Genomic DNA, 11,286 nt, shown 5'->3' with positions numbered 1-11,286 from the left:
AGGGAATGCGTCTTAAACCCCATCAGTGTCCTGAACACAGGTCTCCTACCCAGAAGCCAGTGCGCTCTCCGTTACCATGCACTGAGCATTAACCCTAATATAAAGCAGACGGCAATCACTCCTGTCCAGCCATCCAGGAAAGAAAGCTTGCCTCAGAATACTGCAGAGATGGCTGACTCAGCAAGTAGTCACCCACCACCTTCTGATTCCTTCCACTCAGCAACACTCACCCCTCTTAGGAATACCCGAGGCACAAGTGCCTAGTGATAAAGACTAGGCTAGGAGACTTCCATGGGCAGGAGCAACTGCAAGAAAGCTAAGCCATTTGTTGCTGCTTTCAACCACCTGCTGGCTTCTCATTGCCCTGAGGGAAGGTTCTTTGGGTTTGCCCCTGCCATCACACCACCTTCACTTCCCCCGTTCTTCTCACTTTACGCTCTGCCTGCTCTAAACACAGCTTCTCTCTCCCTTTTGACCCCCTGCACCTGTGCATCAGCTACCTGAGCCTCTGGTACCTCTCGAGGCCACCACACTTCACAGACAGGACTTCTCTCTTCACTACCAGGAATCTCATGGCAAAGAACCCTCTGATGAAAGATAGGTTAATTATAGAAATGCACAAAGATTCACCTTCTGTAGGTCTCACGTGGCACAGGAGTCTTCAGACACTAAGAGTCCATGGGGCATAGTAGCCTATATGGCCAGCACTTGGGAGATCAGGAGCCCATGGTCATTCCGGTCATCCTCACTACATAAAGATTTCAAGGCCAGTCTAAGCTACATGGAACCGGAAAATCTGTGAGTTCTTATGGACAGCTGTGCAGAAGTGGGCTTGGGGACAAAGGGGTATGGACTGATGGCAAACTGGAGGGAACCTGGCCAGGTCTGTTTGCTCAGGCTTCCTTCGGCACTTCTGTGTCTCCAGCGCTAACAATCTTGAAAAGAGTTTTCACCCTTCTGGATGAAAAGAGTCCTACTCTTGCATGAGGGTTTGATAAACTATTTTAAGGACAAGCCAATTTAATCATAGAGAGTACTAAGGAGCTGGGGGCAAGAGTGAGAGAGGAATTCTTTCTAGAGTCTGTGATCTGCCTCTGTTTCCTGAGATGCCAAGATGCTGCATTTCAGAGTGGAATGCCCAGACTCCACCAACTTCTGAAACAATTGAGTTCACGGTGACTCCTTATGGCACTGCCCACTTCATGGTGCCTTCCCTAGATGCTCCGCCCCACCGAGGAGTGCCTGTCCTTCTCATCTCTGTCCTTTCACTTTTAGTACAGCATCTAGGACGTAATAGACCCTCGAGATGAGGTGAGGTGGGGAGAAACCAACTTGAAGATCTCCCAAATATCTGTCAGTCTGTCCTCTAGCAAGTCACACACAATGCTTATGGCACAAGATGCCAAATACACTCCCCGGTTTTCCCCCAACTTCAACCTCACAAGCTGAAATCCTTTCAAGAGTCTCTCGATAACCCAGAAGTGGTAGGTTACGTCTGCAACTGCAATGTTTTGGAGGTGGAGTCAGAAGGATTGTTGTGAGTTCAAGGCCAGTCTGAGCTATATAGTGAGTTTCAGACAAAACCTACCCTCAAACATTCTGTCTCAAAAAAAAAGAACCATACATGCCTATGTATACATATACATCACAGGAAACAAATCCCAGGAGACCAGAAAAGCTCTTTGCAGTAGAGAACAGAGTAGCTCATGTTACTCATGACCTTGGCAATGTGTTACTAAGAAATCACCTACTCAAACCCACCATAAGTTGTGTGGTCCCGATGGCCCCAATCCACCTTGCGGTATTGGAATTCAACTTGTTTCAGATATGAATTCAGATGTTCTTGAGACAGAGTCTGCCCCTGGAACCCCTATGTAGCCCAAGCTCTGCTGCCCAAACCTGACAATTCTCTCCTCCTCTTCACATGTGCTGAGATTTCAGGCGTGAACCACCATACCTCCTTGAAATCCAACTTGGTAAACCAGCCCAAACAGCAAAGAGGCATCTCTCTCCAAATGTGTCCCTTTTTTGCCCACAGATGCACACCCAAGCTTTCGGAGCATCTCCGAAAGAGAAACCCAAGTCCTCATTTATTTTGAGTGAAGATTTCCCTCTGAGGTCTAGGTCATCTCTGTCTCCTGCACCATGCTCCTCTGTTAGTCCACCAGGCTCTGAAGGCAAACAGCTCTAGTCTGAGCAGACTGAGGGACATACACTGAATTAGACAGTAATTCTGTTTTAGCTCCTACTGTCAGGCACAGTTCAGAATGAGGTCCATTTCTATGCCCCTAGGCTTCTATAGAACTTTGGGACTTCAAGGGCAGCTAACAAAGCACAGAGTTCATAGGCCGCCTTCAATCACGGCTGTGCCGAAGCCTTCCCAATGGAGGAGAAACTATATTTAAAGACAAGTCTCAAGGTCCTGGGTGAATAGGAAAGGTCGTTTCATTATTTAGTGAGTAATGGCCATTTGGCTGTGTCGCCCGGAGCAATTCAGGTTGCACAGAAGTGCTACCCGTAGGTGTGTGATCTCATCCGGGACACATTACCAGGAGACATGTGCCTAGCAGGGCAGAAGCTATAGAGCAATTCCTAGCTTGAGAAATGAATCAAGTTGACTTTCCAAAATCCTCCGGGGGCACACAAAGAAACGTGGTCAAGGGAATATCCTTCTCTGAGGAGATGATCAATTCCAGAGGTATTTCCTGCAAATTTGCAACCAGCAAGTCCAATCTCTGATCCAGTTATGCATGTCATACAATTAAGTCAAAAATACACTCATTTCCTGGACCTGTACTGAGCGTGAGTGACAATCATGATAATAAATTTAAAAGAAAAAAGGTGGAAGACTTTACAGATGAAACAGGTTTTGCCTGGTTCTGGAGTTATATGCCAGGCATCAGCCTGGAAGACTCCCCCTGCCCCTTTCTTCATAATTTCTCAAAGGAGGCCCATTGTTTGCTCTTGGCACCACTGGAAATAAATGGAACCCTGTGCTGACCCAATGGTAATTGACAGCATTGAGCTGGAATCCCAGATCGATCACTTACTACATGAGCATTATCTTAGAAAACTAGCATTTCGTTTTTCTTATTTATTATGTTGTTACCGGGTTGGGGAACAACATGGAGGTCAGAGGACAGCTCGGAGAAATCAGTTCTCTCCTCCCACCTGAGTCAGGTTCTCTCTTCAGTTCAATGCCCCACCTTGCTGAAGCAGGCTTTCTTGTTTCTGCTGTCAAGAAATGCACACACATGTATCCATACACATGGGAACACACACACGTGCATATGCACGCACACACAACACGAAAAGCAAAACAAAACTTTTGAAAAAGGAGTTCTAGATCCTCCTTGACTACAGAAAGAGTTTAAGGGTAGCCTGGGCTACATGAGCTCTTATCTCCAAAACACAAACACGTAATTCCATCTACCTACAGTGTCCTCATGAAAATGAAAAGGGTAGAAGGCCTAGTGTGTGTTTAAAAACAAGCGTCAAGGGTGTATATTCAAAGCCCTAAAGTGTTGGTTGTTATGGTTATATGTTAAGAACTATGCACATTGACAGTCTAGACATGCACTAAGCATGACACACACACCCTCTCCTTTTCTCTCTCCACTATGCTTTGGCTGACTCCCAGGGAAGTGTTAGGCAATATTATGTAGTACCTCTTATTTGCCAGTCTCCCTCATAAATCAGGATTGCTACAAAAGATTGCTCTGTTATCTCCATAGATACTGACACTTGTGTTTGATTGCCCAGTGGAATTGTTTCAGATGGGCTGACCCTAAGCCTAACAAAAGCATCTCTAAACCCTGCCTGACAAAAACAGTCTTTCAACTTACCAAGTGCTACACCCCCACCCCACCGGCCCCTCAGATGTTTACAATATTAGTTCTAGAATCCAGAAAGCAGTCTGTTTAAACCTGGCATATATGACGCCATAACAGAATGGGAGGGGGGGCTGGATTTTGCTTCAAGAACCTAATAACAAATGCAGGAGAGGAGAAAGAAAAGGTAGTGACCGTTGCCAGGGGAGAGCCAAGGCTCAAGCCAAGGCCAGGGGAGAGCCAGGGCTCAAGCCAAGATGTAGGTCAGTGGGCGGAGCAGGAAAGATTCCGGGAAAGAAAGCCATTTGGACCTCAAGTTAATTGATGAGCAGGATCTCAGAAGGCAGGGATGTAAAGGGGGAATTCTCGAAGGAAGGAAACAGAGAGCAAAGTTTTCGCTGCTAGAAAGCACGGGGCATACACCAGGAAATGTGTCATCTTCCTAAGCCTGAGCTTGGGACGAATACAAGTGAGTGAGAACTGAGGCTCTGGATGTAGTTAGCTCAGCTGCAGAGCCCCTGTGAGCATAGGACAAACACAAGTGACTGGGTACTGAGGCTCTGGATGTAGTTAGCTCAACTGCTGAGCCCCTGCTCAGCACACACGTGCTCTGGATTTCACACACACACAATCACGGGGTGGGGGAGGAAGAGAGAAGGGGGAGGCAAGAGACAAGGGAAAGAAAGTTGAGGATTGAAGATGTTTAAAATCGAAGGTATTTAGAAGAGAGATGAGACAGGATCAGAAATAAGTAACAGGGAGCAATAAAGATTAATGGAATGTAAAAATATAGGATAAGTGATGCTGCTCTTAAATGATAAACCTAACAATGGAGGCTAAGGTTGAAAGAAAGGAGCTAGAGGGGGTTCCTAATAGGACAGGTGAAAATTAGACTTCTTATAGGGATAAAATGGGAAAGTAAGGCATTAGATGTAAAACCTACAGATCTTGACCAGCGATTGGATTTGGGGGTGAAAAGAAAGAAATTAAGGATGAGCCCTATACCTTGTACCAAGATGTTTGCAAGGATTGTAACTCTGTCAAGAATTTGTCAAAGCTGGGTGTGATGGTACAAGCCTGTACCAGCTCTTTGGAGGTGGATGGATGGAGAAGGCCCAAATGGTCATTCTCTGCTACTTAGTGAGTTGAAGGCCAGCCTGAGCAACATGAGACCCTGTCTGAGAAAGAGAGGGAGTGGTACAGGTTGATGGAGGAAAAGAGGGGAAAAAAGGAAGGAAAAAAAAGGAAAGAAAATGATGCCTCTGGCTTGTCCTCCAGACAAGCTATAATAATATGCTGCTTCTGAGGGCTTGAAATTGCAAATGATGAGAATTACTCCCTCTATTCTTTGTACAGAGGAGTGCTCTCTATGAGAATTATGGGCTTTTGGACAGTCGAGGAGAGAGGAAAGGATGGCAGTCCCAGAGGCAGAAGAAGGAATCAATCTTTCTCAGGTTTGTAAGAATAATCTGTCTCTTGTTCATAAAGGAGTCAGAAATGGATCCAGGGGGTTCTTCCCAGCTGCAGTATCTGATAGCTGAGTGAGGGCCTGCTTTTTTGTTATTATTATTGGCGTATCTCTAGTGTCAAGAGGAGTCCCTGACAACGAGTCTAATTAATGTTTGCTAGGTGAGCAAATAATCCCTCTTTCTCATCATAGGAAGCAAAAAGCCATAGAAGTCCCTCGGAGCTTGTTTACCTAGACCTCTCATTCTTCCAGTTGTTTCCACATCTGTTCAATAACACATGAAAATAACCCTCAAAGAGCCTGCTGTTTATCCTCACACGCCTGCAAAGCTGCTGGGGAGAGCTAATTTCAGAAGAATTGACCAAGGAACCAGCAGTTATCTAGAGCAACTTATTTATGAAGGCAAACGAATTGGTCACACACTGGGGAGAGAGGCTGAGTTAAGACACGTGTAGCTGCTTGGCTTCTTTTCTCCATCCCATTTTGTATTTATAGGCTCACTGGATTATAGATGCCCCTCGGTGTCCATAGAGAACTGGATGCAGGACTCCCTGTGGGTATCAAAGTGTGTAGATGCTCAAATCCCTTATACAAAATGTCATTATTTGGATAGAACCTACACACATGCTCGCTGTAGTTTAAATCATCTCTGTGCTGCTTACAATATCTAATACAATGCAAATGCTATTTAATTATTACACCATTGTGTTCAGGGAGTGAATGATGTGGATCAAAGAATCCCAAGTTTAAAAAAAGAATCCCAGGTTATCTACAAGATAGACCAATTATATTTTCTTTATTATAAGGGCCAAACTCACAAAACAGGAACGAGAAGTTCAACCTTGGTGGGCCAGTGTTTTTCTCCAGGTACCCAAGCTTGGTCCCACCTTTCAAAGATCATTGACTGACAGATATTCCCCATTAAGGGAGTGATGATGGGAAAAGGTCTGTGAGCATATTTTTCTGACTTATTTTCAATCCACAGCTAGTTAAATGCATAGACACAGAACCCCTGAATACAATTGGCCAAATGTCTATTCATCTACAGCCTTAGTATACAAATGGTAAAGTGGAGAGATGACTATCTGTAACGTGCTTGCCACGGAAGTATCAGGAGCTGAGTTTCAACCTTAGATCCAATGTAAAATGCCTGGACATGAAGTTTATAATCTGGGAGGTTGAGTAATAGAGACAGAGCGATCCGTGGAAGTCAGTAGCCAATCAGTATACCTCAGTTGGCAAGTTGTAGGCCAAGTGTCTCAAAGAACAAGGTGAATGGCACATGATTAATGACAACCCTGGCCTACACACACACACACACACACACACACACACACACACGGAGGAGGGGAGGGAGGCACACATATGTACATACATGAATTCATACACACAAAAAATTAATGAATTAATGCATGATAAAAATTTCCCCGTTTCAGAATCACATGCATCTATTTGGGTACTGTAAAAGGACACCTTATAGCCATTTGTAGAATTTGAGGAATACATTCTTCTAGACACACTTACAGAGCATCACAAAGTCCAGGAGTCAGCGTGGAGAGAGGACATCAAGTTAGATGCTTTGGACAAACACCGAGCAGTCAAACGATATTATTCCAAGCATAGTTTATGAGTCAAGTTGGTGTTGACATCAGAAGCCTTTGACATCAGACCCGCCCATCCGGACTCATTAAATGAACTTGTGTCTTATCTTCCTTTTCTGTTTCCTGAGACTTAATCATGACTTCCTTGGGTTGGTACCATCAGTTGCCTAAAACTTTATAAGATAAAACGGATGTTTCCTTTTCAGAAAGCTCCTCCTACAGTGTCAAGTCAGATCATACTTGACAAGGATGACTCATCCCACCGTGTTTGGTATTATGTGCTAAGGTACATAACTGTTATGTACCTACTACATGCATAAAGGAAATACAGCTACTGAGGCATAAGGCTGCCTGTCTGTGACATGAGTAGAAGCCCAGTTCCTGTATATAAAAAGACACACAGGCAGTTCTTCTATAAGAACTCTAAGAAGGCAGACGGGGCAGCTGCATGTTTGTGAACAGGTTCATGTTCATTCAAACTGGGTCTTTGTGGATGTTTCGCTGAATCTCGGTTGTGGTTAACTCCATCCCATTAAAGGAAGGGCAGGAGAGAAGACAAGCCCACATGTTCATTTGACAAGTTTTGACTGTTGAATCCATGCTGGAAAATGTTGAGTTCCCCATTTCTAGGTAAGTCCTGAAGAAGACTGAACTGTGCATGGTGGAGAACAGAGTGGCTGAGCTAGAGTTGAAGCCTGGAAATGGCTCTAATTAAGATCTAATGGAAAGAATAGCAGCGAGGAAACCAGGAAGAAAGGAGGAAGCAAGAAGACATGCAGTAGGCAGTACCTAAGACAGGGAGACCACTAAGAAATAATCAGATGTAAATCCAATTCTTGTACTTAGGAATCACACCTTTTCTCTTTGGCAATCCAGTGTGAACTGCTCTCCCCTGCACAGACATTTGGGGTCTTCCAAATCTCACGTGTGGTGATCCACAGGGCCCCATAGCTGTGTGTCCATCTGCCACCTTTCTGTCTGCAGGTAATCTCCTGCAGAGGGCCGAAGAGGCTCAGGGAGTGGCAGGCATTTAGAATCTCAGAGATTTTCACCAGGCACAATGCAAATATCAGACATGTGAGCCAAACAGGGACAACATAATGTGCCAACATCTGCAAAGTCAACTCAATACACCTGTCCACGAACTTTCTCATCTCAGTTGAATTCAGTTTCATCCTTTCAGTTCCTCTGCCCCTAAAGTTAGATTTGCCCTTGTGTGAACTTGTAGTCCCAGCTACTCAGGAGGCTAAAACTAAAGTATAACTTTGGCCCAGCAGTTTGAAGCCATCCTGGGCACTGAAGTGAGACCGACACATCTTAAAGCAAACAAACAACATTTTGCAATGTAATCCCCGCACTTGGGAAGTATAGGCAGAAGAATCTCTGTGAGTTCGAGGCCACTTTGATATAAATAGTGAGTTCAGGACAGTCAGGGATACACAGTGACACACTATCTCAAAGTGATTTTTGTTTGTTTGTTTTTATTGAGCTCTACATTTTTCTCTGCTCCCCTTCGTACCTCTCCCCTTCAACCCTCCCCCAAGGTTCTCATGCTCCCGATTTACTCAGGAGATCTTGTCCTTTTCTACTTCCCCTGTAGATTAGTATGTAATCTATGTAAGTCTCTCTTAATGTCCTCATTGTTGTCTAAGTTCTCTGGGATTGTGGTTTGTAGACTGACTTTCTTTGCTTTATGCTTTAAAACCACCTATGAGTGAGTATATGTGATAATTGTCTTTCTGTATCTGGGTTACCTCACTCAAAATAATGTTTTCTAACTCCATCCATTTTCCTGCAAAATTCAAGATGTCGTTACTTTTTTCTGCTGTGTAATACTTCATGTGTAAATGTACCACATTTTCCTTATCCATTCTTCGGTCGAGGGGCGTTTAGGTTTCTTCCGGGTTCTGGCTATGACAAAAAAATGCTGCTATGAATGTAGTTGAGTACATGTCCTTGTGGCACAATTGAGCATTCTTTGGCTATATATACCCAAAAGTGGTATTTCTGGGTCTTAGGAAGGTTGTTTCCTAATTTTCAGGGAAATTGCCACACTGACATCCAAAAGGACTATACCAGATTGCATTCCCAACAACAATGCAGAAGTGTTCCCTTTTCCCCACAACCTCTCCAGCATAAGTTGTTTTTGATCTTGGTCATTCTTACAGGTGTAAGATGGAATCTCAGAGTTGTTTTGATCTGCATTTCTCTGATGACTAAGAATGTTGAACATTTCCTTAAGTGTCTTTCAGCCATTTTAGATTCCTCTGTTGAGAGTTCTCTGTTTAGGTTTGTAGTCCATTTTTTATTGGATTATTTGTTCTTTTGATGACTAATTTCTTGAGTTCTTTGTATATTTTGGAGATCAGACCTCTGATAATTCATTTAGATTCTTCTTCTTCTTTCAAACCTTACATCTGATATGACAGGTCCTATGGATTCCTCCACAGAATAATCCAGAAATCCATAGCTTCTCAAAGTCTCCACCTGTATCGCAATGCCCAAGCCACCATCACCTTCAGCCTGAGATGACAGCACTAGACTCCTAACTGGTCTCCATAAGCCTCCCCTTGCTTCTTCTACTCACACCACCAAGGTACCTGTAACAGAACAGTCAGTATCATCCTTTTAAACACTGGTTGGAATGCATCATCTCATCTATCTGCTCAATACTGTCGAGTAAATTTCCATATCTCTCAGGAAAAAAGCAAAGTCCTTACAGTGTCCTATAAGACATGGTCCTTTCTACTCCTGTCTCAACCATACTTGGCTTCTTGGGAGCTTCTGAACCAAAGGGTACCCCATATCAAATAGATAGAGAATAGATAGATGATAGATAGTAAGATAGTAAAGCAGACAGATAGATGGATAAAATAATCCTCCCAGAATTCCTCCTCATACCTGATCTGTAAGATATTTAATAGCATGTCCCAATTAACTTGTTTATTCTCTTTGGATAGAAAGAATTGACATTATTCCTAGGGAGATATGAACAAACATCTACCAAAACCAGAGAGGGAACTAAGAACAAACCAAAGATGAAATCACCAAAGTCTACGTAGGCAAACCAATGATTTATTGTGGTTCTTTACAGGAATATGGACGAAGGGTTACTTACAGGAATGCAGACTACTCAAAGGCAGCTGTATCACTTAAAGCCCACCCCATCATGGATGACAACACAGGAAAGCTGGAACCCTGGAGCTCTCTGCACATCTTATAGGAAGCTGGACATGTCAAAGAATCTTCTTTCTTCAGTGGTCCTTACTTCTTATATAACCTTAGGGAGGGTAGGGGTCTTGTAAATCTAGTAAGTGTCATGCACTTCCTGAGACTTCTGAGTTGTTTCTTCCTGAGTCTTCTTTTTCTTTTGATTTGGTTTTTCGAGACAGAGTTTTTCTCTATAGCCTTGGGTGGCCTCGAACTCACTTTGTACACCTTGAGCTGGCCTTAATCTCACAGATATCTGCCTACCTCTGCCTTAAGAGTGCTGATATTAAAGATATATGCCATCACAGCCTGACTCTTCTTGAGTCTTAAAGAGACTCCTTTTAGAGCTTCCTGAATCTTCCTGAGATTTGCTTCAGGATGTTACCTTTTATTTCAGAGAAAATGATGCATAGGTAGGTGTGTGTGTGTGTGTGTGTGTGTGTGTGTGTGTGTGTGCGTTTGTTGATCCTCATATCTCTTATTTTTGTCTCCCCTGATTGAAAGAAAGATACACTGGAAAACCCACACCAATCTCTGCAACTTGTAGAGGCTCAGTAAATATTTGTTGTTGGGTATGTGATTGCCAGGAAAAGAAAAGCGCCAAGTATCCTGAGCTGATGACTTTAAATGAGATAAATATTGCAAAAATCCATCTGAAGTTTGAGGTTTGTGGTTATAAGTTGAAAAAAAAAGTCCTGATTACTATCTCTCATCTTAATCTCTAATCTGTTCTGATGGTGTTTTACCCACGCATAAAAGATGCTGATACTTCCCACAAATAGATGCAAACCAGAGAGTCCTTCAGCTTAATAGACAAATAACTGTGGGACAGGAGGAGAAAGGTACAGCTGTTATCTCAAGCAATTTACATGGAATATGCATCATTTACTCCACCATACTCCAGTGTGAGAAAAGGCATATTGTTGCTTTTTTTGGTTTGGATTTTGTTTGTTTGTTTTTTTTGTTTGTTTGTTTTTTGTTTTGTTTTTGTTGTTGCAGTTCTTTGTTTTCTATCTCTAAATCAGGTTCAATCTCCTTCACTCCCTCTGAAGCTAAGCATGAACTGAAGTTTACTGTGCTGAGTCTCAAGGTCAAAATTCATGATATTCATCCATTCTGGCCCTATCATCAGTCCTGTCAACCCATGAATATTAGAAGGATGGTGACACAAGTGCAT

The sequence above is a fragment of the Myodes glareolus genome, chromosome 17 (assembly GCF_982192425.1).
Source record: "Myodes glareolus chromosome 17, mMyoGla1.1, whole genome shotgun sequence".
Classification (NCBI taxonomy): domain Eukaryota; kingdom Metazoa; phylum Chordata; class Mammalia; order Rodentia; family Cricetidae; genus Myodes; species Myodes glareolus.
Note: the sequence above shows the minus strand (reverse complement) of the source record.